The sequence below is a fragment of the Echinops telfairi genome, unplaced genomic scaffold (assembly GCF_000313985.2).
Source record: "Echinops telfairi isolate 266 unplaced genomic scaffold, ASM31398v2 ScPeMD7_7400;HRSCAF=8409, whole genome shotgun sequence".
NCBI classification, from domain to species: domain Eukaryota; kingdom Metazoa; phylum Chordata; class Mammalia; order Afrosoricida; family Tenrecidae; genus Echinops; species Echinops telfairi.
In genome coordinates this window covers 32,891,739-32,894,205 of record NW_022111300.1, presented here as the reverse complement: position 1 = coordinate 32,894,205, position 2,467 = coordinate 32,891,739, and positions in this window count along the sequence as shown.

Here is a 2,467-nt window from a genome sequence, read left to right as displayed (position 1 = left end):
AGAGGAAAGTTGTATTTCTCATCATTGTTACATCGCACCCTGACTGGCTCATCTCCTCCCCGAGACCCCTCTGCAAGCGGATCTCCAGTGGCCTATTGATGGGCTTTGGATCTCCACTCCGCACTCCCCCCATCATTCACTATGGTGAGATTTTTTGTTCTGATGACTGGCTTTATCTTATAGTGGTCTCCAGGCCACAGAACCGTTACAATGAGAACAAAGCCCAACTTCATGCAAGAGTCATGCACGCCGGTGGCTTGATGTAACCACCCATACAGCGGGGACCGTTGGGGTTTCACTAGGTGTCTGGTAGGGCACTGACCTGGGGAGAGCGACAGGAAGGCGAAGGTCAAGAACGGGAGGCGTGACAATGACTCCTCAGCCGTGTCCACAGAAGAGACCGTGTTAAGCAATTTGGTCAACCGGGAAGCTCTTGGAGAGACTCTCAAGGCGGCAACCATTTATTTTTTGCGTAGCATGGTCTCCCCTGGAAAGCTTTTTGGTTTTTGCCAACTTAGTAACACCTTCTCTTCCCGACTCTGTCGGCGGCGCTCCAAGCCACCGAGTCACCGGAAGTTGGAGTTGGAAGACAGAGGCCTCAGAGGTCTTCTGGCCCAACTTCCCCCTGAAAGCAGGCATCCCCAACGGGCCTCTGTGCTTTCCTCTGGCCAGGGCAGGGAGCACACCAGGCACTCCCTTCTCAGTAACGTACAGCGTTCAACACCCTCCCTGCTCCGATTCAAAGTCTGCCTGCTTATCACTTTCACTTCGTGCACCTTGCTTTACGCCCTGAAGTCTGTTATTCCACATGGCGTGCCTCCCACTGTGGGCAGCTGTGTCCCAGCCAGGACTTCTGGTCTTCAAGACAGATAGCATCTGATCCATCATTGTGCCCTGCGAGGCAAGAGGGCTCTAGACTTTCATCCAACCTTTTGTGCTAGACTTTTGTCCTTATCTCAACCCGCCTTTCCTTGGAAAAGACCTTCTGAAAACGAGCTACACATTTTTCATTGGTCTCCTCCCCTCCTCTTGCGTCAAACCTAGTCTCAGAAATGATTTCTTGCACCTAAGCTACAAATGATCGATCATGCTTACTGTGTTAACAATCCCAGGATTGTTCACATTTTAACAGACTTAAAGCCAAGATGAGGAGTGTTTGGGCAGCAAGATAGGGAACAAGAGGGAGAGAAGTCTTCCAAGCGTCTTAAAATCATGTTTGATACTTTTTCTGAATAGGAGGCCAAGCCAGATACCTCACTCAATGAATCCAGCGTCACGAAGTTGCGTGGGCTTGTGATTCCATTCCCATCTTCCCTTCAGGTAAGCCTAGCCACCTGGCCAATCAAATAAACATCCATGAAATGAATTCCTTGAAGGCAAGGACTAGACTTGAGCTTTCCTGGTTTGTGGTTAAGCCCCGAGACTGAGTAACACAGTAATAGTTCTCTGTGCTCCGTCTTCTGGATGAGTGGGTGGATGCGGTCAAGTCAGAGGGAAGTTAAGCCCAGTGTCTCGGGGAACTGGCTCAGGAGAGTTGGCAAGGGACCCTGGGAAACCAACCCAGGAACCTATCTGGAGGAAATAAGGGACACGGGAAAACGTTGGGGGTCACGAGTTAGCGGAAGGAAAATAAAAAGACACATGAAGATGCAACGTCAGCCTTTAATCCAAAGTTGCTCTGAAATGAAGCTCATGGTTTTTGAGCTAACCAATCCAACAGATAAAGTAAAGAACAGAATGGTTTCTGTCGGGACCCGGATTGGTGGCGTGGGAGCTCAAGTGGAGGAAATATATCAAAGCAGAACACATATGCAAGTGGTAAAAATGCTGAAGAAAAATATGAGCAACTTGGAGCAGAGATCAAGGAGATCTAACATAGGAATGATCGAGGTTCCAGATGAAGAAAAAGAGAGAAGGAGGGGAAGCAACAACCAAACACATGTGGGAGAATATTAATCCAGAGGCTAAATAAAGGTTCTTGAGAAGCGGTGAGGTATATTTGTACAGGGATAGATAATTTAAAATAATGAAACCTAGGAACGAGAGGAGGGTGGAGAGAGGTAAGGGTTTTAAGGTCTCGAGCTCTGGGAGGGTCACAGTGAAAGCATTAAGAGGGCTGCATTTTCCAAAGTAAGAAAGAGCACTGGGGAAATGCGTATTTCGGTAGGATCACAGAGAAGTGTATTTTTGATCATGATTATTGGGAAAGGGACAGTAACCAGTAGGGGGTGGAAATAGTAGAACTGTAAAATTAACCAAAAGATAGAAAGAAAATGGTACTATCATATCAAACCTACAAAATAAGTCAAGTTAAAAAGCCAAAGCAACTACGTAAAATAAATGGAAAAAAACAAGTAAGCCAGAAAAAAAAATCATATTGATGACTACACTAAATACAAACAGGGCAATCTACCTTATTAACTAATAGAAACTCTAAGATTAGGTTAACAGTTAAAACACACCTTTC